Raw genomic sequence first — 26042 nt, 5'->3', positions numbered from 1 at the left:
GAGAGACCCAAATACTTAGAGCAAAGAACAGATAAGGCTCCAAGGGCAGGTAGACAATTTCAGCCAGAATTCTTCCCAAATACTTCTCCAGTCTCTTGAAATGTCCTCTTTACCCAACAAGTAATGTAGGAAGGAATTATGATGTTTACTTTCCACATATTTGGATGCTTTGTTTCCAAGCAGTTCAGGATTTTCCAATAACGTTTTCTGTTGTTGATCTGTAGTTTAACTTTTTCAGGCTCAGAGAAAATATAGGACATGATTTCAATCCTTGTAAAGTCTTTAACGCTTGTTTATAGCCAAGGATCTATTACAGCATGGTTATTGTGCCATGTTTACTGTGTTACTGTTGGGTGGACAGCTCCAGTGTATCACTGAGATCAAGGCAGTAGTATTATCCAGGACCTGCATGTCCTTGAGGAATCTGTTTGTATGCATCTATTAATTACTGGGAGGGGCAGGTTGAAGTTTCCAGGGTATTTTAGTGTATTCATTCTGCAGGGTTGAACCTGTGGTCTGGGCCATGTGGCCCATGATAACTATAAATATATGTACCCAGCACAAAACTGTAAATTGCACAGGTCTCAAGTGTAAACTTTGTAGATGGCAATGCCATGCTGCCAGTGCATGCAAAGTAGACACATGTACAGGCATTCTCTTATAACCTCAGACTTCAAGCAAGAGACCTTCAGTGGGTTGAAACTGGGGGATAATAGTTTAATTATTAACTCAGGGGAAGTTAACTTCTGGCTACTCCAAATTTACAATTACCCTATTACATGTGCTGAAATTTCCATACAACAACCAAACTTTGTACTTTTATGAAAACATAAATTTTTTATATGTCCAAAAATAGGATGAGAGAGAGAGAGAGAGAGAGAGAGAGAGAGAGAGAGAGAGAGAGAGAGACTTTTTAAAAGTTCCTGAAATTATACAGGCTACCTGTGGAAAATGATGGAACTCTAAGCTATGTTAATGACTTCTTAAATTCACACAGGGGCCATCTGAGTATTTTGTTACATAGAGTTACATTGTAAAGTTAACCATCCTCAGGATGGATACAATGTCAGCTGATTTGTTACATAGAGTTACATTGTAGAGTTAGCCACCCTCTCCCATCAATGGATACAATGTCAGCTGATTTGTTACATAGAGTTACATTGTAGAGTTAGCCACCCTCTCCCATCAATGGATACAATGTCAGCTGATTTGTTACATAGAATTACATTGTAGAGTTAGCCACCCTCTCCCATCAATGGATACAATGTCAGCTGATTTGTTACATAGAGTTACATTGTAGAGTTAGCCACCCTCTCCCATCAATGGATACAATGTCAGCTGATTTGTTACATAGAGTTACATTGTAGAGTTAGTCACCCTCTCCCATCAATGGATACAATGTCAGCTGATTTGTTACATAGAGTTACATTGTAGAGTTAGCCACTCTTTCCCATCAATGTCAGCAGAAGGAAGGAAGGGAAAGAGCAGGAGGGGGTCTGGATCTCAGAGAATCACTTTCTAGCACAGAAGGTGGAATCTCTGTCAGGCTTTGAACTTTGCTTGCAAAGCTTTTACTCAGAGGTGAAAGCCAACCTATTTACTTTGCTAGAATTTCTTAAAGTAAATGGACCTTGAATTAACATAATTTATCCCCATTCAACTCTATCATTTTAGGATTTCATATAAGAGAGATTCAGCCTCTAACACCACCCAAGGACAAGTTAACAGCCAGGGTTCCGAAGCTTTGTGGCTCTGAAGTTCCTAATGCCAGTGGAGATAAAGTGGAATGTCCCTTGATCAGAACATGACAGGTAAAGGATTGAACGGGTGTCCCTTTTAAATGGAAATAAAAGATGTGATCTGTAAAGAAACTGTATTTAGATCGCAGGGGAAGAAAGGAAGGCATGGCTTCAATCTGAAAGAAAGGAGTATCAAGGCCAACCCCAGCGTCAGTGGCAGAATGCGGTTGGGACCGTCAGTGTGCTTTGGATTTTGGTAATTGCCTTTTGAATGCAGTTCAGGATATTTTACAGTTATTCCATTTATTTCAATTGATTCTTCAAATTTAGCATACCATAGTCCCAGAATCCAAAAGAGATTTCTTCTACCTTGAAACTGAAATAAATTTGTTCCGTTTCATCTCATTAAACGAGGCTATGGTATGGCCTTGTTGTGTTTTGACATAATTATAAACATGTTCTGCAAATTGCATCTATGTGTGGCTCATGGGAACTGTGGTAAGGGAAGACTAGTTCAAAAGTGCCCTGAACAGAATAAATATTTATTTTGAAAGCCTGTATGTATGTGGTACAGGTATCACATCTCTAGGGGGTAGAGCTCATTTAAGAAGTTTAAGGAATGCTTTTTATTTAAACATGAAAGTTGAAAAGTAAAGAAAAAAATTTTAATTGCCACGTAGGAAAAAAAAGCCCAGAAGATAAAAGCGTAGTTGCTGTGACTGGCTGAAGTGGGAAACAGGGCAGGGGGCAGGGGAAATCCAGACAAACATTTCTCCTTCACGTTGCCCTCAGCCACTCTGAGCCACGAGAAGATGAGAAAGCCTCCATTTCACATCACTGTCTGAAAGAGAGAAATAAAGGTAAGATGCTTAGGCAGGCAGCTTTCCCAAGTGGCCGCCTACTTCCTATCTGCTTAACCTTGGACATCCTTCTTCTCTTTGTGCTTTTGTCCCCAAGTCCTGTATACACTTCAGGGTGCAGCTCCAATCCCATTTTGTTTGTCTCTAAAGGCTTCCCTGGTCTTTTCACTGGGATGTGACATCACTGTCCTCTAAGATCCAATTGTCACATCTCAAGTGTATGTATGTCAATAAATTTGGTATTTATTTATTTAGCATATTTTGAGACAGGCATCTAACTCTCATCTAGTCAAAGATGATCTCAACTTCTTATCTCCTTTCCTCTGTCTACAGAGGCTGGAATCACAAGCATGCTCTACCCCCCTTGGTTTTCTGCAGGGTCTGGGGACTGAAGCTAGGTGTGTGTGCATACAGACACACCAGACATGCACCAACTCAGCCACAGCCTGAGCCATAACTATTTTGAATATACCCTTGCGTTGAGAGTTTGCAGGGATATGTCCGTGAGTGAGACCATCAGGTAAGCTCTCTGCTCTTTGGAGAACATCTCTAGTAGCAGGTGGAGTGAGGCAGAGCATAGAAAAGAAGGCAAACAGCATAAGGCAGCATGGGTTTTTCTTGGTGGAGAGAATCAAGCCTAGTGCCAACTTAGAAAATCACCCGGTGCCCTTAACCGCCAAGACATTTCTCCAGCCCCAGGATTATCAATCTTAATTCCACCTGTAACCCTTAAATATCCTTCTGGTTCTGGGGATTACTGTGGGATATGTGTGGGGTCTGCTAATAAGCCTAGTGGCTTTATTAGCAATGCTAACCCAGTATCTCCTGAGCAGGACATTGCCAAGTCACTAATCTTTTCAAAAACCTGATTTGTTTATGGGGTAATAGCGACACCTTTGCTGGGAGGTTTGGTGATGATGAACCATGTTGATGTTTGCCATGTGCATCTCGAGTGTCCAGGACACAAAGTACTCTGTGAGTGTTGACTGTTTCACTTGAAACTTTAAACATGATGGGCCTGGGTTAGAACTCCCGCTTCTCAGCTGGACAGAAGCCTGCATTTTCCTGGCTATAGACACCAACATTATGATATTGTCTGTTGAACAGCTTGTCACTATTAAGCAGTTCCTATATCCTTTTAGCCTGGTCTAGCATAGGAAGGATTCTGGAGGAATGACTGGATTGAAGTGTGCTGCCACTAAGAGAGGGAAATTAGGTTTTTCCTAACCACATGACAAATGAAAACCGATGGATATATGATCAGGGTATAGTCAGTTGGAGCACTTTCCCAGCATTCATGGGGCCTTGGTTTTACTCCCCAGCCTTGGGAGATGTCAACAACTGAAGCGTTCTCAGATGCTTGGCTGTTTCCTGTCACATCTTGTTTCAGCATGTGGGACACCCTATCATTTCCTTCCGTGATATCTTTTCAGATGAAACAAACCACTCATTACTAAGCCGACCATTTATTATTATGGAAAGGATTAATTAGGAAACAATTTATTAATTATTGAATTTTGTTAGCAAGTGATTTTAGGAAAACAATCAGCTGTTGGAAGTGACTGGTCTGGATATGGAGAGGTAGCCGTGGAAGCTCAGAGTGCACCTCAGTTCGTGTCCTAATCAGGGTTTCTGTTGCTGCGACGAAACACCGTGACCAAAAAGCAAGTTGTGGGCGGGGTGGGGAGTTTATTTAGCTTACACTTCCATACCACTATTCATCATCCAAGAAAGTCAGGACAGGAACTCAAACAGGGCAGAAACCTGGAGGCAGGAGCTGATGCAGAGACCACGGAGGAGTGATGCTTACTGACTTGCTCCTCATGGCTTGCTCAGCCCAGGGATGGCACCAGCCACAGTGGGCTGGGCCTTTCCCCCATCAACCACTAAGTAAGAAAATGCCCTACAGCTGGATCTTATGGAGGCAGTTTCTCAATGGAGGTTCCTTCCTTCAGATAACTCCAGCTTATGTCAAGCTGATCTAAAAGCAGCCAGCAGAGTTCAATCCGCAGAATCATAGAAAGGAAATAATAGTGATGGGCCAGGTCGTTCCTGCCTGTCCTGTAGAAATGAAGAGTGGACTGGAAGGAGCTGCGTGTGACACTGTAGGACGGTGCTTTTCAGTGAAATTCTTTCTGCCCCTCTGCTCCCCTCAGAGGTGTCCTCTCCGTGGAGTGTGTCAGCATGTCCTTCGATAGTGGGCTTCAGCTGTAATGAAGTCATATTGTTAAATATACACATATAAGAGGAAGAAAAAAAATCCCGCCATCAAAGTGAAGGGCCCGAAGACATGACCATCTCTGATAGACAAGGAAGAAGAGATGTTCCAGTGAAATATGATTCTTTCTATAGTGAATATAAGAAGGGAAAATGTGGATTGAGAAAATGAGGAAGTTCTAATTATGATAACAGGCTCAAATTGTCTCAAGGGAGATACAAATCCTGAGGCTGCATAACCACAGGGAACATTCTGGGGTGCAGAACCCAGAGGGCAGAGGGTGGGCTGTTGATGGTCTGGTGGTGTGGGATGTTGGATGGACCTGCATCTCGGTGGAGTTTGCTGAAGCTCTATGCTGATGATTATTCTGCAGGGGTCTGGGAGTCAGGTTTGGTGAGTAGAATTTCACCTGTGCCCTCTGGAAGTGTGTGCATTGCCCTGGGACACAGACTTAAGGACATCATTTCTTTAGACCTTAAGGTTAGTCTTGGTTTTGATTTTTGCATATAGAAGGCCTCACACTATTTGGCAGTTAAGCTCCTTCCTCCACATTGTATTCAGAGTCACTCCATGTCTGATACACTGTTGCAGTCATCAACTGTCAATTTGCAATGAAATCTTCAAAAAGAATGAGTGAACCAGAAGCTAAGGAACCATCCTTGAGATCATCTTCCATGAGCAGATGGCCCTTTAGAGTCTTTCATCTTTCAAGTTGATCAGTTTCAAGGTCTGAAGATGAAGAAGACAGCAAAGTTACAACATGCAAGAGTACTGTGTTCGTGAAGGCAAGAGTCTTTGCAAAGTGGCGAGCATCTCGTGATGTTCTACTAATTTTAGTCAATGTGTCTGGAACTGAAAGAAAACTCGAGCAAATGTATGTGCAGAACACAGCAGGTTGTCTTACAGAGCTTGAGATCAGAAACAGTGAAAGAAAAAGACTTCCAGCCTGGAGGTCTCCAGCAAGCACTGAAGATCGGAATCACCCCGGGTGGGAGCATGGGGTGTGCTTGTAAACACTGCCTCCAAGACATGTACAGCACACACTCCACTCCTCCTGAAGGAGACTGCCTGAAGTGTCACCCTAAAATAAAACATCTTCAATACCCTTTGCTGCTCTGTGTGGCTTTGGCAACATCCACACCGCTATGTGTTGTTTATACATTATAGTCATACAGTTTTGAAAACATCATTATTAAGATAATACTCTAATTTCTTTGTGTTTATAGCTAGGTGTGGAATACTGAGTCATCTGTGATTTTATCCTTACCATTTTGAGGAGCTGCCAAATGGTTTCCCAAAGTGATCAAACCATCTCATAATCCTATTATCAGTATATGAGGGTTGCAAGTCCTTTGTGTTAGTCACATTATTGGGACACCTGGGCCTCTGGGAAAAAAGAAAGAGAAACAAAATGGCATATGGGGGCTGGAGAGATGGTTTAGTTAAGAGTGGTTACTGCTTTGAACCTGGGTTTGATTCCTTCTTCTACCATTTTGATCCTACATCCCAAAGGTTCTGACGTCTGTAAGCTAGAGCTACCACAAGAAGACTGACTGTTTAAAATATGATCATGTGGGGGATATAGCAGATCTAAAATATAGCGAGGGATAAATATCCCACATATGGGGTGGGTCAGGAGATGCCTCAGTGGGCAGAGATGCTTGCAACCATGCCTACCTACCTAAGTTCAGTCTCCAGGATAGATGAAGAGAACCAACTCCCAAAGTCTGTCCTCTGACCTCAACATGCATGTGTAGAATACGCCTTCCCATCCCCCAATAAAGAAGTGAATAAATTAATGTGATTTTTAAATTGCAAGACATATAAGGAATTCAAACTACTTAAAAACAACGCCCCAGAGGCAGAAGCAGAGGTAGATGGATCTCTATGAGTTCCAGACCATCTTGATCTATATATTGAGTTCCAGGACAACCAGAGCTGCATAATGAGACCACATCTCAACAACAACAACAAAACAAAACAAACAAACAAACAAACCAGGATGAACCTGAATATAGACATTGTTAAAAGAAGGCACATGAATGGATAAAAGATGTGTGAAAAGCGCTTATGATCTCTAACCATTAGGGAAATGAAGATTAATAGCTCATTGAGATGTCACCCACAAGTCTTGCCTCTTTAGCACCAGTCACAGAAGGCCCCCAGATAGGCAGTACAAACTGAATTGTCCTGGCTAAGGTTGCACCTTCAGGAGCCAGGGACAGCAGCTGAAATTACTGTTATCATTTTCTACAGGCATCTACATCGTGTTCAGAGTGGCTAGTGTGGCTTGAAGGGAGACTTACTCCTTTTGCCAGGGCAGTGAGGGAGGCAAAGAAGAGTCCAGGACTGCTAGTTAGGGAGCCAGGTGACTCCTTTCCCAGCATCTTTGCTTATTACAGGGCCACGAACACCAGGAGTCCTTACTATGGGACATAAAGAATTTACCAGTGATGCTAAAGTGAGTTTAACCATTTTTAGCTGCTTTATGCCTGCCCGGTGTCTGAAGGAGGAGTGTCCATTCCTCCTGTCTGTCTCACACTGTTGGTGAGAATATAAATTAGTTTACTCGTTACAAAAAACAATTACGGAAGCTCCTTTAAACACTTAAAACAGAATCACCATCTAACCCAGGACTCCTCCTTCTGAAGTTATGAGGCAGTATGCCGAAGAGGTGCCTGGACTTTGCGTTCACTGCACCACTCGTCATGACTGTTTTTAAGGGACAATGAAGAACATTCTGGAGCCAATATAAGCACCCATTGGATGAACCCAAAAAGGAAAGATGGTATACATCTACATAATGGAGTATTTTTTTAACCTTTACAAACAGGAAATGTCATTTATGACAGCATGGATGACGTCAGACAGCAGTATGCCCCATGAAATAAGCCAGGTGCAGACAGACGGAAAAACCACATGTTCTCACTTACATGTGCAATGTAAACAATCAGACTCGTGGAAGCGACGAGTAGAGCAGTGGCCACAGAGGCAGGGGGGTAGGTGCAGGGAGATGAGAGCCAAATGGTGGAAGAAGTTGGGTTAGGCAGGAGGAATGACTTTAGCTTCTTTTCTATTGAGCTAGTAGCACAGCATGGTTTTATACTTTGTAAGGTATTAGACATTAAAAGTTAATAAGAGAGTGGGTATCAAATATGATAAGTCATGGGGTTGGAGAGATGGCTCAGCAGTTGAGAGCACTGGCTGCTCTTCCAGAAGACCCAGGTTCTAGTTCCAGCAGCCACGTGGTGGCTCACAACTGTCTGTAACTCTAGTCTCAGGAGATACAATCCATTTTCTGGACTCTTCAGTACTAGGCATGCATGTGGGGCATGGATATCATACAGATAAAACACCCATCTATGTAAAATAAGCAAATTAAAGCAAATTAATATACAATCATACATCACATGTCAGGACAGGTGGCACAGAGGTTAAGATTTCACCTATGTTGGGCTTGTGAACTCCAAAGGGACCTGATGTCTCCAATCTCTGCCCATACATTGTGCTGAGACTGCAACTTTAAAAGGTACTTAGGTTTATTAATAGACAAACATATCATGACATGGGCCACTGCATTTGTCCAACTGCAATGACAACATTTATTTACACAAATTCTATAAGAAATATTCTTAGTAGCTTTATTAATGATCACCTAATGCTGGAATTAACAGAAATTTTCTTCAGCTGGTGAGTGAGCAAGCCACATACTCGATACGTTCATAGAGTAAAAAGGAATAAACTACAGGTGCAGTACATGTCACATATGAACAGCACAAGCATGGTGCCAAGTGACAGGAGTCAGACTGGAGGGGCTACTTACTTCATCATCCCATTGACATGACATTCCTGAGCAAGATACCTTGGAAGCATCAGTGGCTGTCAGGGGCTGGGGACATAGGCAGAGTGACGGTTCAGAAGTCATGACACTGCATAGGACCTTGACAGTGGTGGTGGCTGTGCAAATGCATATTTATTTCAATTTGAAAAAAAAGTTGCCTAAAAAAAAATCATAGTTTACTGTATGTAAGTTAAAAACTGTAAAAACAGGTCTGGAGGAGGGATGGCTCAGAAGTTAAGGGCACATTGGTTCTTCCTGAGGACCCGAGGTCAGCTCCCAGCACCCACTCCAGCTGCAGAGGATGCGACCCTCTTCTGGTCTCTGTGGGCTCCTACATGCACTTGCACACATCACTACCTACGCGCACACACACGCACACACACACACACACACAATAAAAACACATTAACTCATTCTGAAAAGAGCCTCCATTGACTTTGTATTATTCTTAGAATAAATCCCGAACATGAGTGAATTTTGTATTTCCCACCCTTCCTTGCAGAGCAATGCATGGTTTTGCCCACCTCTCCCTGACACTGTTGTCCTTTCCTCCCCTGTTCACTGTTCCAAACTCTCTTTGGCATCCCGTTGATGATGCAGTACCAGTTTGTCATAGCAAACTGCTGTGGCTTGTGATGCCTCTGTGGCCAGCTGCTATCTCTACCAGGCTGCTGCCTCCGACTGAGGGGTTTGCTATGTGGCTGCTGCTCTTGGTCCTTCCAACTGTTCTTGGGTACAGCAAATGTGCCTTTTGCCTTGCAGCAAAGTGTCACTTCTCTGATACTGTGCCACTTGCATGCCACCCAGGAGTGCTGATAAGGTAGTGCTGAACTGCTGAACGCTAGCAGAAGGGGGCCTGCACTAGCTTGCATCCTCCCCCTTGTTAGGTGTTTGGAATTTCAGAAGTGTTGCCCCATTTCCCTGAAGACCAGCGTAATTGTCAACTTGATGTGATTCAGAATCACCATGGAGACACAACTCTGAGCAAGTCCGTAAGGTCATTTGGAGAATGATTTAACTGAAAAGGGAAGATCAATGTGTGGGCAGCGTGACTCCAGGGCCTGGGGTCCCAGACAGAATAAAAGAAGAGCGCAGCGCCAGCATCAGCTCTCTCTGCTTCTTGATTGCTGATCCGATGTGACTAGTCACCTGCAGCTCCTGCCACCTTGCCTTCCCTGCGGTGATGGACTGTGATGGACTTCCCTTAAACTGTGAGCCAAAGAAAGCCTTCCTTTCTTTGAATGGACTTTGTTAGGCATTTCATTGCATCAAGGAGAAAAGTAACTGATACAACCAGAAATCTGTACCCTTCTTGGATCTTCCAACCTCCAGCTCAAGGTTCATACAGTTTGCGACCAAGCTGAGGGCTTGGCAGACTGGATCAATGACCAGGGAGGTAACATATACCTCTAGCCTCTAGGAACTACCTGCCCGTTCCTGCGCCCTCCCCCGCTCCCTTCTCCACCATTTCTGTCTCCTCTGTGCTGCTAAGGTCTAATTATGTGTAGAGGCTCTGCTTTCTAGAGATTCCCCAGATACCCACTAAGCTCCGGCCACATTAGTTTTGTGTTTCTGAATGAGCTGTGGATTTTTCCCCATCAATTGAAGGCCTTTTCACTGTTTCTTCCTGGCTTCTTCCCTGTTGGTTTATGGTATCTGCTTGTTGACATGGATTGTTGACATGAATACTAATCAGCTACATGCCCCACATATCTATCTGACTAAATTACAAGTTCCACAAGAGCATGGGCATTGTCTTATTGCTGTTACTGAGAGCCTGTGGCACTTCTAACCTATGGGAGGCCCTGAGGAAATACTTTGGAAGAAGTGGACACAAAATTGGCATTGTGACCTCACTAATCTAAAAATCAATTCACTGAGTTACTTCCTTGATTGAAAACTAGCTGTTTAGTTCCCAACATTGACTAAATGAGACAGTGTGAGAGCTGTTCCGAAAATCAGACCTCTGTAAGTGGGAGGCTCCGATGGTAAACTAAAAGCCAGTTGCCTCACATTCCCAGCCTTAAATATGATAGTTAAAATGCATTAAGAAATGTAGGTCCCAAAATCTAGGCATAAGTTTTCATGTCCTCAAATTGGGTAAAGTGTTTTTAATACCACACCGGAAGTGCAAGGAAAACAAAAAAGACACCCTGGAGGGGTGGCAGAAGGGTTGACAGAGCGTACTTATGACCGGGACTTGTGTACAAATCACACAGAGAACTCACACAGGATAATAAACAATCCGATTGATAGTGGGTTGAATTGAACACACATTTCTCCAAAGATGATTACATACACAGCCTAAGGTGCATGAAAGGATGGTTAATATCATTAGTCAGGACAAACGCAAACCTAAAGGACCATGACTATGCTGGAGATACTTGGCAGTCAGCAGTCTGCTGAGAATATGCCAGGTCCTGAGTTCAATACCCAACTGCTGAAAAAAACTCAGCAATGTGCCACTTCACACCTAATGCAAGACAAATATAACTTAAGAATAAAGGCAAATTAGTATTTGATGGAGACATTAGCCCCCCCCCATGCACTGCTGGTGCAGCTCCTTGGAAAAGCAGACTGCCAGCCCTCTACGTCTGGTTCCCGGGAGGCACTCTGCCTTGTACATTCAGAATATAAAGACAAACTGCATCCACACAAAGACTTGTGCACTGAAGGATCGTAGCGGTGCTATCACAATTCCTGGAAAATTGGGGAGAGTCAACACATAGGTGGATAAACAAAATATGACATGGCACACAAATAGACTGTTACTTGTCTACGAAAAGAAATGGAGCTAAGCCTGGTGGCTCACCACTTTAACCCCAGCACTCAGGAGGCAGAAGCAAGTGGATTCTCTGGGTTTGAGGCCAGTTTGGTCTACATAGTAAGCTCCAGCACAGCCAGAACTACATAGTGAATAATAATAATAATAATAATGCAAAGAAGAAAAGAAAGAGAGAAGGAAATGAAATATTGAGGCATCACAACAATGAATAATCTTGAAAACATTGTGCTAAGTAAAAGAAGCCAGTCATAAAAGGCCATGTATTGCAACTATTTCATCTATGTGAAATGTCCACATAGGCAAATCTCTTTCTATATAAGCAATGAATTACTGACTACCAGGGGCTAAGGATTGGAAGAAAGAAGTGAGTATGAGTGAACAGATATGAGATATCTTTGGGGGAGAATGAAATTAACTCTAAACTTGATTGTGGCAGTGGTTATATAATTCTGCACTTCTATGAAAAAATGAAAAAATGAAAATATGACACCATAGTAGCCCTATATCCTTGGGGATGTGCCCCATGAATCTTGGTAGAAGCCTGGAACCTCAGAGGTTACTGAACCCTGATGGGGGATGCCCTTCTGTATATGTTTCTCTTATTGATTAATGAATAAAACCCTGATTGGCTAGTGGCCAGGCAGGAAGGGCAGACGGGGTTACCAGAGGAAGAGAACTCTGGGGAGAGGGACAGAGAAGTCATCATACGATCCTGGGAAAGAGGACTTGAGTTAGGCATTCTCTGGTAAGATAAGACCATGTGGAAATACATAGATTAGTAGTTATGGGTTAATAATTAAGACAGAGCTAGCCAATAAGAAGTCCAAACCTTTGGCCTACAATTTCATAATTAATATAGCGTCCATGTGTTCATTTGGGGCAATGTGGCTGCAGAACCGGGCAGGGATTTCCACAACAGAACCCTGTATATACTATGTCTTTTCCATGTCTCAAAGCACGGCTGTAGCACACAATTAATGACTCCAATCCATGCTTCATGCCCTTCACCTTTGGGGCCATTAGTAAAGAGGAAAGGGTCATACAGCACTGTGATACTGATAATACTGCCTTGACAAATGGGACAGTAAAAGACTAGTGAGTGATGTAGACAGTGTGAAGGACTGACACACCCAGGCCAGACAGGATGCTGTGGGATTTCACCATGGTACCCAGAACAGTATGCAATCAAAAAGTCAAATAGTTGGTACAACACTTTGGGGCTGGGTTGACTGTGAATAAATGAAGACAACCTAAGAAGGGATTCCTTCATGAGCATCTCAATAAAGCTTTTTAAAAGTCAAAGCCATTAAATAATTACAAAATGGATAAAATATCTCTCAGATGAGTCCCCACTTCCATTATGACCGCCTTCCATCCACTTTTATGGTCAGAGTTTATTGAGACCACAGAAGATGGACATTCTGGGGCCTAAAAACCCTTCTTTTTGCTTACATAGCCTGAATATAACTTGAAATTAGTTATTATTTTAAAATTAGAAAAACAAACACATCAAAATGAACTTCTGACTTCTCTGTGCAAAAAAAAAAAAAAATCAACCTAAACTATAATAAGATTTAAAAAAAAAATGGTAACACCAGCCATGCATTTCTCACACCGAAAAATGAGGCTGTCCTCTTCAGAACCATGGTGCCTTGCTTAGTTTGTGTCTGTTGTCATAGCAACATACCAGAGACTGAGTAATTTGTAAAGAAAAAGGTTTATCTTGGCTCATGGTTCTGGAGGTGGAAAGTCTAAGATCCAACAATTGCATCTGGTAAGGGCCACGTGTGGCTTTAGCTTACCGAAGGAAAAAAACGGTAGGTCAAGTGGTGCCCTGGGAAATACTTGAACTGAGGCTAACCTGGCTTTTAGCCAGGCTTCTGGGGGAAGCGGAGCACCTGGACCCTGTCCTACCTAACCCCTCCCTGTGGGTCCCATTTCCCTAATTGCCACATTGCTGAGCTACTATGGTTGGAATGAACTTTGGGGGAACATACTTGAATCATAGCAGTGCTCCTGTAGCATCTGCCTCTGTAAACCTACCTCAGATCACTTACTAGTCACCTATTTTTATCTCTAGAAACATTTGCGTTTGCAATAGCAACTGAGACCTTTTCTGACCTCAAAACTGTGTTTTAGAGTTGTCTCAGGCTCTGTTTTCTGATTGGCTAATCTTATGGTGGCTTCCAATCCCATATGCACAACAGATGCTCTAAGGGATCTTATAAACACATCCACGTTGGGGCTACACCCCTGAACCACAAAATCTGAATCTCTTGGGATGGGGGTTCAGGACTAGTATTTAAAAAAAATAAAAATTAAAAAAAAAAATCCTAAACAGTCCCACTCCACAGCTGACTCTGGTGCTTGTCTCAAGTGTTGGGTTAATCTTTGAATCCACTTGAGGCAAAGATTTGAATTTTTATTTGTTTTTCAATTGAAGTAGAGCTAGGGAAGAATGGGTTCAGTTAGATGAACCCTTTAGGTGATGTTCATTAACATAGGTGACTGAATAGGTGCCTGGGTGGACCTAAAGTGCCACCCCACCTTGTGTGTGTGTGAGTGTGTGTGTGTGAGTGTGTGTGTGTGAGAGAGAGAGTGTGTGTGTGTGTATGTGTAGGCTACAGGCCAACCTTAAGTGTCATTCCTCAGGCTTGCTCATTAGGCTGGATTAGTTGGCCAGCGAACCCCAAGAATCTGCCTGTCTTAACCTCCCAGCTCTAGGTGTACAAACCCTACCACTTCACCTGACGCTTTCACATCGGGTCAGGAGCCATAACTGAGGTCCTCATGCTTGCCTGGCAACTTCTTTGCTGGCTGAGTTATCTCTACAGCTGGTAATATCATTTCTCTCATCATATTATGACTGCAGGCTTGCAGACATGCATGACCAGGGCTCTGTGCTTTTGCTGCTTTGTTATTTTTAGCTAAGTTATTTTTTTTTAATTTAAGAAGAGTCACCTGGGTTGACAAACACATTACAATGGCTTTTCCCTAGGTCTTGAGTAGTCCAGCAGCATGAAGGCACCCGACAAATACTGGGTGGATGAATTGACAAGACGTTTGCATCTCACTATCTACAGATGGAGAGTTTGGTGACATTCTGCAGTGGTGGTGGGGGGTGTAAGGGGCCCCTTCACTGTCCATCTTTCCTCCTGAGGTTTTGCTAAGCCATCGCTTGACAGAAAGGTCTGAGTAGAGAATAGGTCAGTGAGTGGTCATATGGGCACCAGAGAGGGTTGGGTGGGTGGGTGGGTGCTTTGGAAAAGGTTTTCGAGAATACCTTGAATAGATCGAGAGGTGACAGGGACACCATGCCTACCAGTGCAAGCCTGGGAGGTGTTCTGGGTTGAATCTGCGGTCCCCAGCACTCGAAAAGGAACGCAGAGAGCACCCGTTGGGAAGTGCTTGGCTGCAAGCCTGGGTGGTGGGCTGGGATCCGAGGCAACCCGGGCCGAGACCGGGCGACAGCACCAGGGCAAGGCGGGGCTGCCGCTGCACCTGTGCATCCCAGCTTAGGCTGGTCCCCTACCCCTGCGGCCGAGCCCCATCCCGTGGAGTGGCCACAGCCGCGTTGGGGAGCGGTCGGCGAGCGAGGCTGGGGAGGGGGGCGCGGCTGCGGCCGAGCTGTCCAGGGGGAGGCGGGAGGAGGGAAGGCGCCGCCGCCTCGCCCGCAGCGACACAGACGCTGGGAGCGGCAGAGGCGGTGAGTCGCAGCGCTTTCCCTCCGCTGGCCGGGAGCGGGAGCCGCTTCTGGGCGGGTTAGCCGGGGAGTGGGAACCCGGAGCGGCGACCGGGGGAAGAGGCGGGAGCAGGGGATAAAGGGGATCATTGAGTCCCCAGAACTGGGTCCTTGTTGCTCCTCCCCAGGTGCCACCCACCTTATCAGTGTCACCCCCCCACACACACACACAACCCCACGCCGGCGCCTCGCAGGGACCATCAAGCTTCAAGCTTATTACCCCCCTCCCCAGGCTGGTGGCTGGAGAGGAGAAAGCAACTTTGCAGGGAACCCAGCGAAGTGTGCTGGCTCAAGAGGGGGCGTTAGCTAGCTTGGCGGCCCGGGCGTTGGTGGGGGGAGGGTTCCGAGCATCCCCACCCGGGATCAGGGGCGTCGGTACGGGTCCACCCCAGGCCTGCAGAGTTGGCAGTGAAAAGCCGCCATCTGAGGCCTATTCTGGAGGTGGGTGGCTGGGGAGGGGGCTGGGGAGGGGGCTGGGGACCGCGCCAGGCGCTGCTGGAACCTGCGGCAGCAATCTGCTGCCTTTTGGAGCTAAAGAGTCTCCTGTGTGGCCCTCACGGGGCTGGGGAAGTGTGTGCTAGGGAGCCGCGTTCGAGAGTTTTCAGTGCATACCGGTTTATTTTTAGCTTCGGAGAAGCAGGATGTGCAAAGTGGGTTGTATCAGCCCGGGAGGGGCAGGAGGTCTCCCTGTCCGCAGGAAACAGTACACAAGTTTCTCATTGCAGATGCTCGCTGTAACTTTCGTGCGTGGCGGGGGGGGGGGGGGCAGGAGAAAACAAGACTGTTTTGGCTCTTCCTGAGGGTGGGTCTGTCTGAGGCTTCAGGCCAGGCTGGGTATGGGTTGCCACATCCCTAAGCGGCAGCCCCCCACGGAAGATGCAGGTTCCATTCTGCTGGTGACTAGTGAAACTGTGTGAAACACAAAAGCTGGGCTGCCAAGGTTCAGCTCTCTGAGACGGAAACCACACAAGCCTCAGTTCAGAGTTCCCCTGGTTCTGACTAATTGAAAGGAACAGACGCAGGGCACTGTGTTACCAGGAGCAGGGTTGCTGGCAGGGGTTTGCCAGGCCGAATTGGCAAAGCTTGTGAGGGTTTTTACTCCAACTGAGAGATGCTTGCGTTTCATGGCCAAGGCAATGATGCCAGGGACTGCAAAGGAGGTGTGGTAGGACAGTGTGTTGGAAAGAAAGCTGAGAGGTGCACACAAAGATGCGGTTTGGGGTTGGGGTAGAGAAGCTGTAACTCAATACTCAGATACCCAAGCCAATGCCACTGTGCACATTCCCAGTGTAGCTCTGTAGCCAGACCATTAGATTTGAGTTCTGTCTCAGACCAGAGCAGCTCCTACCCACTGGCCTCCTTGGCCTCTCCTGTGGTTCCTGGATCGAGAAGAGACTGCTAATAGGTACTGAGGCTACCTCAGGGGTTCTGTGCAGATCGGATGTAGCCCTCAGATAGCTAAGCATCAGGCCAGGTGGTAGGTAGGCAAGGAGTGAATGTGACCCTTGCTTGTTCTCATGGTCGCTGATTGGGTTCCTTGTCTGAGCTGCTGCAGTTGCCTTCCAGCTGCCCTTGTTGCTTCCAATCAGATCCTCCTTGTTCCAGTTCATTCTCCACCCCGCGGACAGTCATTCTGAAAACAAAAATCTAAGCTGGTCTGTCTGGCTGATTTTCTCCAAAGGCGTCTCAGAAGCTTCCAGATAAAACCCAAACTCCAAGAATGCACACAACAGTGCTCCCATCTCATGAGCCTTGTCCTGCAGCCTCCCCAGGCTGGTCTCTGCACCTGTATTCCCTCCTTCTGGTCAATTCTTTTCTCTTCCTCCTACCCAGATGTCACCACAGACCACTGCAGGCCCCAGAAATCCCCTCCCAGGCAGCTGGCCCCGCCCCATACCGACCCCCCTTGCCACTCTGGTGTGACCCATGTGTCAATCATCCTGCCTGCTAGGACTAGGAAGGGGGTGGGGGTGGGGACTCTGGGTTTAGACAGATGTTTGTTGAGTGAATACACTAATCTCAGTCAAGCAAAATTCAGTCTCTTTCACTCAAGCCAGAATTAAATATGGAGAATTAAAGAGGAGTACTAAGCACATCTTTGTACTTAATAATAATTCTTTACAATAAAAGCATCAGAGCATACTGGGGAAGCAAGAGCAGGTCATGCCACTTTAGTTTTCCACACGTGCCCCTCCCCCCACCTCGGCTAAGCTGTAGACTCACAGTTGTCCTGCTTCTGCACACTACATTCTGGGCTCATAGATGTGAGCTACCACACCAACCTCAGAGGTGTTGTGAGAGGCAATTGCGCAATTCCAGCTGTGGGGGGCCAGGTTAGCTCCTCCTTTCTTAGTTTTCTCATATGCCTGGTCACAGGGTGGGAACAACCTGCATGCTCTGGAGGGATATGGCCATGACCGGCCATGACCAGCCTGGCCCTCTAGTCCATTGGTTCTCAACCTTCCCAATGCTGCAACCCTTTAATACAGTTTCATGTTGCGGTGATCACCAATGGTAAACATTTTCCTTGCTACTTCATAACTATAACTTTGCTACTGTTATGACTGTAATGTAAATATCTGTTATGTGACCCCAGTGGGGTTTGCGACCCACATGTCATGAACCACTGCTCTAGCCCTTCCTTAGAGTATAGTTCTCTTGTGGTGCGGCTCTCAGGGGGTCCGATGAGAATAAGAACCCTCCTGTCCTTAAGTCTCAGTATCACTTTTCAGGCAATTTCAGCTATGTCTCAGAGCCAGCCTTTCCCAGCACTCTCCTGCTGCCCATAAGATCCTGAATCGAGCTAAGAAGGTGCCTTGTTCTCTGCAGCACTCCAGGCTGGCTTCAAGCCTTAGCCAGGACATTTAAGCAAAGGGTACTTTTCCCATTTTTAAAGGGTTGCGAGCAAAACAAAGAACAATGTGCAGTGCAGACTTCCTTCTTCACAGAAAAACCTGGCCAGCCTCGAGGCGGGAGTCAGACAAGTGCGTTTTATTTAGCATGTCATCTCTGATTGATTGGTAATGGCTGCCTAGAAAGCTGGGGCCAGGCTTGGCAGGAGAGGGGGCTGTGGTCAATTAGTGATGTCTGTCAGGGAATGGGATTAGAAGGTGGTGACAGCTTTTGGCCTCATTCTTCCTATCCTAGAGAATGTCATAGGAAGATAGTGAAGACAGAAGTCAGGGACAAAGCATATGAGTTAAAGTGATGCCTACAAGGAGGCAGGGACTTTCCACTGCCATGCTAAACAGCCACCACAGATAATGCATTTTCTGTGAACCACGTGTGCTTTAATCTTTGCAGTAACTACCCCCCTTGAAACAAACAAAAAAACATTTAGATTTATTTATTTTATTTTATGTGGAAGAGTGTTTTGCCTGAATGTATGTATGTGTACTGCGTGTGTGCTGCTGCCTGAAGAGGTCTGAGGAAGGCGATGGATTCCCTGGAACTGGAGTTAATGATGGTTGTGAACCACCATGTGGTAGTGGGAATCAAACCCGGGTCTTCTGCAAGAGCAACAGATGTTCTTAACTCTTGAGTCATCTTCCCAGCTCTAGAAAACCTTATTTTAAGTAGAACTAAGTTCTGTTGTTCCAGGAACTCCCAAAGTCAGACTATTTTATTATTATTATTATTATTATTATTATTATTATTATTATTGCATGAATGCTTTGCGTACATCTGTGTATATGCAACATGTGCGTGTTGGATCCCCTGGAAATGGAGTTGTGGCTCAAGCCTTGTTAGCGGGTCCTAGTGTCTTGCTTGTCTTGGTTTGTTCTCTTGGCGCTGGAGGGGCCGTGGCGCTTTCACTGGGGTTTATGCCCAGGGAGAAGGAGGGAGCCTCTCTCTCAGCACAGCTCACAGCGGCCTGTTCAGGCACATTGCACAGTATCATAGCTTAGATCCCGTTTAACTACTGAGCCAGAGGCCGAGGAGCAAGGCTACTTCTCTTACAGAGACCTGAGGTCACCCAGAGGAGACAGACCCGTGAATCTTGGGTTCCACGCAGATGTTCTCTAAGATCCTTGTGGCATTCTCACTTTTTAGATAAGAATGGCAGGCTTAGCATTCGGCAAACGTGTCCAAGGTCACATGGCTGGTAAACAGTGGAGTTTGGGGTTGAAAAATCACAATTTATGCACTTGGAAATACATACTTATTATTTGTGAGTGGGATGTTTAAAGGGAATCCTATGGACCCATCTTATTTCTGAAAAGATGGCTCCATAACTTGGAGGCATTGAAAGCATCTCCTCGCTGGAGAAAGTGAGGAAAAAGAAGACACAGGGTGTCTGGCTGGGCTTCCACTCACACATTCAAGTGATGATTTAGTGCCACTTTTGACATGCTCAACACCGAGCTGGGTTCTCAGGATGTAGTCCGAGCTGGCTCCAGTGTGTTAGTCCCTTTGTGGTGTCACCAAACACCTAACATGGGTACCTTTAAAAGAGGAAATCTGTATTCTGTTTAGTTTCCGAAGGTTCTGCTTAGGCCCTGGCTTTGGAACAACATGGAGAGAGTGTGTGACTGGGAGTGTGCCTCTTCCTCAGGACAGCCAGGAAGCAGAGAGGGGGACAAGTAGGGCAAGATGCCCCCCCCCATGGGCCCGCCTCAGTGGCTCACTTTCTCTAGCTAGGTCCCAGCTCAGGAAATTCACGGACTCTCCCAGAATAGTCTCACCAATTGAGAATCTGCACTTTAACATGGGAGTCAATGGAAGACCCTTCCCATTCAGACAGTGGCATCCTCCGTCTTCTGATTAATATATGGAACAGATCAACTTGAGCTTGGAATGCAGCAGACATTTGGTGGGCACAGCGACCTTTTATTTAAGGTAACTTCAGAAACGCGGCTTGTGTATGAGGTGAGGAATAAATATTTCTTGAATATGTTAAAATTGTGACCAAATATGATCAGTATAAAACTTGCCATTTTAACCATTTTAAGTGGACAGTTTTGTGTTACCGTGCCTCTCTCCACCCCTCTCCAGAGCCCTTTTCTCTTTCCGAACTGAAGCTCCGGGCTTGTTAAACAGGAGTTCCCCATTCTTCCCCCCCCCAGGCCTTGACTACCACCTCCCTCCTCTGTGTCCCCCTGAGACGGGGCACCACAATCGGCACTGTACCTCACATTCGCCTTGATGTGATTGGCTTATTCCACTTGACAGCGTGCCCCTGGCTTCGCCGTGCTGTGATAACTGTCAGGATTTCTTTCCTTCTCAAAGCTGAGAGTCTCCGTGTAACACATCTGGCTAGCCGTTTGTCTGTTGCGACTGTGCATAACACCACTGTGGACACGGTTGTGTAGGTGTGTGCTCACGATTCTACTTTCTGTTCTTTTGGTTGTGCACTCAGACCGAGATTGCTGGCTCACATGCCGTTCTATATTTAATCTCTTGTAGCCACCAGGCTGTTTCCCCCATTGCCTCACTTCACACATCCAGCACAGGGGCTGCAGTTTCTCTGCAGCTGGCCTTTGTTGGCGTCCTTTATATGGGTCGGGGCTGTCCTCATGGGGGTGAAGGGCTGGAGCCTTGAAGGCAGGTGGGAATCTGCAGGTGAGGGGCGGAGGCAGACTTTGAAACTGATTCTAGGGACACAGGGAGCCACTGGATGCTCGTGACCCGTGACAGCCGCTGGAGCAGACGGATCCTCACAGGGAGGGGGGAGAGAGATGAGGCTGCAGAGGAGTGAGGCGTGAGGCGTTTTCTCCACACCCGAGTGACTGCAACATGACCGTCTCTGTCCTGTGTGGTGTTGAGTTTGGGAAGGGAGGTAAACATGGCATTTCCCTCAGACATGCTGACTGCTTGCTCACAGTAGATAGCTACCGGAGCTCCAAGTGTCGGTTCAATCTATTCCGGCAAGCTCTATCATTTTCTACCAGGGTCCCATAACGAGGCACATTTGAAGGGTGGCAGGAACTAAAGCAGCCTTAGGTTAATGAGCTGTTTACAGAGGTGTGGGCATGGTGAAGTGTGTGTGTGTGTGTGTGTGTGTGTGTGTGTGTGTACATTACCCAAGAGCTATGCTTTTCATCTTGGCCCCGACAGAGAGGAATGTAGCAGTCTAGGAAGTACCTAGCCGCTCTTTTTCCCACTCTTCAATCTTCTGCCTTGGGCACCTCCTAAGTGGCTTGTGACCAGGGTGTGGCTTGTAGGGAACAGAAGAAAGGAGGAGGAACGGTGGAGCAGAAGACATGCCTTTTTGGAGCTCAGTGATCCGCTGCCCAGAGAGCCCCAGAGATGGAGGCGCCATTGGGAGAATGTTCAGGGCCCAGTGAACAATCAGTTGAACTGGGACTGGAAGCCTGGCAAATGGTGGAAGTAACAGGGACATTTCTCATTCTTCTAACTGGCTCTGGAGTAGCTGCCTGTCCCTAAACCCAGTGGTTCTGGTGGGTACCCCACCGCCTCAATTCCCAGGCATGGCTGAGAGGCTCCGTATCCTGAGAAAGCTCGGTGAAAGCCAGATATTAGTGCCACCAAGTGCTTGGCTACTCTGTATTGGGGAAAGAGGCTAGTCCCATTCTGGGGCTAGATTGAGATCCTCTGTGCACATGGAAAGGGATGCCTTAGGGGACCCGGAGTTTCCATTTCTGCTGCCTGCAAAGCTGAGGTCACACATGAGAGACGGGGCTGAGGGCTTGTGTCCTGTGTCCATGGGACACACTGCCACAGACGGGACACCATAGACACCGATTCTCTCACAGCTGTGGAGGCTCTGCATCCAGTGACAGAGGTGTTGCCAGGGGGCCCCACTTGCTCTAGATGCTCAAAGAGAACTAGTTCTTTGGGCTGTTATTTATTTATTCATGCCTACCATCCTATGTTGCTGAGGCTGCTCTTGAACTTGTGGGCTGAGATTGCTCCTTAGCCTTCCGAGCTGCTGGGACCCCAGGTGTGTGCCACCATGTCTAGTGGTTAGCCTCTCTTCATTTCTGCTGGCTGTGGGTGTTCAGGGCTCCCAACTCAGTCCTCTCCTGTGTGTGTGGCCCTCTCCTCCATGGCCCATCCTAAGGACCCTTGCCATGGATGCAGGGCGCCCTTTGGCGCTCCTTTTTCAGTGTCCTTATTTACATCTGCAAAGACTCCCCCTCTCTCCTTTTTTCTTCCTTAGAAAAGTTAATGTTCTCTGGTTCTGGGGCTTAGGACATAAATTAGGGGGCTCTATTCATTTTACCACAAGGCTTAGAGGTACACTTGCCTTTTTTGCAACCCTAGATTTCATCCTCCGTCCAGATTCTAGAACTTATCATTCCTTATTTCTAAACTGCATGGTGGGTGGGGGCTGACGAAGATAGTTAGATCTGACCGTACTGGGAGTCCTTTGCACTTGGCTTTGCTGGATGGCCTTGGAGGGAACGAAGGGAAGAGGCAGTACACACTTCCTGCTTAGGGCTTACCCAAATGCTTTCAGAAATGCCGTGAGGAAGTCCGAGGGCAGGCTGAGGGTGCTGGGGACATTTAAGAAAAGGGACACAGAAGCAGGCCTGGTCAAGTTTCCCCGCCTTTCAGAGAACAGTGCTTAGAAACATTATACACAGGTGCAGCTGGGTGGTCAGCCAGACTCTTATCATGTGTCAACACTCCCAGCCTCGGGCCTGGATATGCCAAGGACACAGGTAAGATTCCCTGTAGCTTTGTTGTCTACCTGACTAATTCTGACAGCTGTTGCCCATCAAATGAGCTGTAGCAAGAGCTCCGTGGTGGCGTGCACTGTTCGCTCACCAGGGAAGAACCCAAACCCACTCACTGAGAGGCAGTTGTAATTTAGTTCTGTTTCTCTCTGTGGGGTGGGGCCGATTTTGGTTTTTCAACCCCTTTGCTATTTGACTTTGGATGAGAGGAAGGAAAAGAAAGAGAAACAAAGAGCAAACAGGTGAGACACTGCTCCATTTTATCCTGCCGCTTTGACAGAATCTTTGCTTTTCTGATCAAAGACATGGAGAGAACTGAATTTCACCAGCTGGAGAAAAGGGTTTCCCTTCCAACAGGAGGCCAGCTACAAAATCTGTAGGGCAGGAAAGAAATAAAAATGAAAGACAGTTTGCTAAAAAAAAAAAAAAAAAAAGGAAAAAAACTAAACAAAACAAAGCAACCCCCCAAAAAATATAAAAACAAAGGAAGTTCAAGTTGTGATGGGAGGCAAGTAAGCTTGGAGCAGTGTCCTTCCGAGTGGGGGCTCCTGACCCTGATACCCTTCCACACTTTACCACCTGCTCTTGAACTCTTCTTACTTTGAGGGGGACCAGGCCAGCTAACCCTGGCTTCTAGAGCACAGCTCCCCTGTGAGGGCAATGCATGAGCTGAGAAACTCTTCTTGGTCTCTTCAACTTCTCTGGCTCTGTGCCTGAGAGGCTGGCTCCATCAGTGGTTGCAGTCTGTCTTCTGATCAGCCCTGGGTCCAGCAGGAGATGGAAGGGGGGTATTTCTCTCATTCCTCCTGCTGGGGGGGGCAGTAGGAAGTTGCCAAGGCCACAGCTCCTGCCGGCTGCCCTCTCCCTGCAGCAGCTGCACCGGCTCCTGCCTGCTGCCCTCTCCCTGCAGCAGCTGCACGGGCTCCTGCCACTCTGCTGTCCCCCTGCAGCAGCTGCACGGGCTCCTGCCTCTCTGCTGTCCCCTGCAGCAGCTGCACGGGCTCCTGCCATCCTCCCCTCTCGTACAGCACCCACACTGGCCTTCATTGTTCTCATCAGGACTAAAGAGCAGTCCTTGAAGTCCTGCCTGGTTCCTAATGGACTCAGCAGCTCTGGCCCGGGGTTTGACCACACCTTGTGCTAATGCAGAGCAGGAAGTGAAGCCAATAATTACGATGAGTGCCCTTTTAGGACCAGCTTTGGGGCAGGGCTGCCTTAGTTAGATTATGTCACCGTAATAAAACACCTGCAATGACCAGTTTAAAAAGAAGGCAGGCAGATCGGGACCTATGGTTTTGGACGTTTCTGTCCATTTTCCTTGCTTTGAGCCTGTGGGGAGGCAGCTCCTAGTGCTGAGAGCCAGCGACAGAGGAAACTGCTCACTTCCTGGTGGCCTGAGAGCAGAGGGACCATGAAGGGAGATCCCAAGATCTCCTTCAGGGGCGTGTCCCCAGTGACTGCTTTTCTGATCCGACTTCCAGGCTCAGTAGCTATCACCTTGTAAAGGGTGAAGGAGTGCTTCTTGGCTAAGGGTAAGTTGGTCATGTGATTTAACATTCTCATCAGAACCGTTTGTAAGTGAAAGGAAACACGGAGCGACATCCAAGGCAGACAGCAGTATAGTCACACCAGTTAAGTGGAGCAGAAGAGAGTTTTCAAGATATGCTTTTAAATTCCGTCAGCCTGCTACACTTTGGTGTTAGTCTACCTTTGGTTCATGAAATAAAAACAAAATTTGAAAAACAGAAAAGAGTTAAACTTTAGAAAAGTATTTTATTATTTGTGTGTGTGTGTGTGTGTGTGTGTGTGCACTTACATGCCACAAGTCACCACAGAGTGGGTGTGGGGGTGAGAGGAACTTATCTGTCCCATCTTCTATTGTGTGAGTCCTAGGGATTGAACTCAGCAGGCAGCAAGTGCCTTTATCAGTTGAGCCATCTTGTTCATCCCCAAATATTTTAAAGAACATTTTTCTTAACCAATTGTTGAACCAAAGTTGAGGCAGGAATGGGTGTGGTCTCCTATATAGATAGAGACACATTTATTGTCTTATTAATGTATACCTGTTACATATTAATGACATTTCCTTCTATGCCTACTCTTTTTCTTATATGTAGTCTTTTACTTAATTTATTTTATAGTAGTGATCATTTTTGTTCAAGGATGGCAAAAATATTTTTAGTTTTATATATACATATATACTTTTCTAAACACCTTCATATTTCTGGTTGCCTGGGTGACATTTGCAAGAGAATGTATGCTAATCTGCTTTTATTAAAGCAGAAATATGGCAGAAACTATTTTTAGACCCTCCTATACCTCTCTTTTTTCTTCCCCAGACCATTCAATTGTCTATTTATTTTTTTCAGTTTTCATGATTGGAAGGTCACGTATAGCTTCCTTCCTGTCATTCTAACTTGGGGCTTATTTCACTTTGTAAATTGATACAGTGTATCAGTCTTCCCATTCAGAGCGACTCCCTGTGAACCGATGCCTGATGCCTGTTCATTTAGATCATCTTTTCCTGGGTTTTCCAGACCAAGCTCAGACAAAAGCTTTGTTGTTGTTTGTTTTAATAAGAAAAAGAAAATGTGGAGGCTGTGTACAGTCTCCGCAGGGTGTGTGTGGGGTGTGTGTGTGTGGGGGGCAGTGAACACAACCTTATGGAGCCGTGCTAACCTGGCCTCTCTCCTTAGTTCTGTACATAGGAGCTAAAAGGTCCCATGGAGTTTGATTTCCAGGTGTCAACTGTGGCAGGAATAGTCCCTGCCCCATGGGGCTGTTCAGTGGGCTGAGAGAATGAATTTACCCATGAAGCACAAGGCAGGATGTCTCACACACAGGCAGCACAGGGCAGAATGTCTCACACACAGGGCAGGATGTCTCACACACAGGCAGCACAGGGCAGGGCAGGATGTCTCACACACAGGCAGCACAGGGCAGGGCAGGATGTCTCACACACAGGCATACTACATCTCCTCAAGGTCAGAGGACAGGTGGCCTTTCCTTTCAAATAATAGTTTTATGTAAATTACTATAAATACCTAGACTAAAGAGACAAATCTGGGGCTTGCTGTTCTCATTACTAAAATGCTTTAGTTTTAACAGATGTTTCAGAGAATTTCTTTCCATGGTCAGTATTCTCTCCAGTGTATTTACAGATGGTACTGAAATTAAAAATCCCTATCTCACAGTGCACTTGAAGGAACATAAC

The sequence above is a fragment of the Phodopus roborovskii genome, unplaced genomic scaffold (genome assembly GCF_943737965.1).
Source record: "Phodopus roborovskii unplaced genomic scaffold, PHOROB, whole genome shotgun sequence".
NCBI classification, from domain to species: Eukaryota; Metazoa; Chordata; class Mammalia; order Rodentia; family Cricetidae; genus Phodopus; species Phodopus roborovskii.
The sequence above is the reverse complement of the archived record's forward strand: the minus strand, read 5'-3'. Positions refer to the sequence as shown.